At 39.3% G+C, this 374-nt stretch overlaps 1 protein-coding gene across 2 annotated transcripts in view; it reads right to left on the reverse strand.

Annotated features, from left to right (window-relative positions):
* The window catches only part of rab11fip4a (RAB11 family interacting protein 4 (class II) a), a 32,126-nt gene that overhangs the window by 8,127 nt on the left and 23,625 nt on the right, over nucleotides 1–374 (reverse strand). The window lies entirely within an intron of this gene.

Below are 374 nucleotides of genomic sequence, written 5' to 3' on the forward strand. Positions count from 1 at the left end.
GCCTACTGTCTCAAACATTTCTTTCAGATAAGGTCAAGGATGATGGGAATGTCTTGCTGTTTTCTTTATTTTCAATCATGTCGCCCTCCATGCTACTAGGTGCTAACACCCCCAGGTGTGTCTGTTAAAACACAGACGGAGACAACTTCTCTCTTGCTAAGTTTCAATCCATTTGTCAAGTGAATTACAGTATCTGAAGTTCGGTTAAAAAAAAAAAAAAACTCATGCGAATAAAGCTGGTGAAACTGTTGATGCTTCAGTAAGATCAACGTGCAACCTAGCTAACAGGTAAAGAACACACCAAAACCACTAGCTAACTTACTCTAAATGTGCAAGAACTGTAGACCAATAACAGGCTTAAGTGAACTGACAAC

This window comes from Etheostoma spectabile, chromosome 15 (genome assembly GCF_008692095.1).
Source record: "Etheostoma spectabile isolate EspeVRDwgs_2016 chromosome 15, UIUC_Espe_1.0, whole genome shotgun sequence".
NCBI lineage: Eukaryota > Metazoa > Chordata > Actinopteri > Perciformes > Percidae > Etheostoma > Etheostoma spectabile.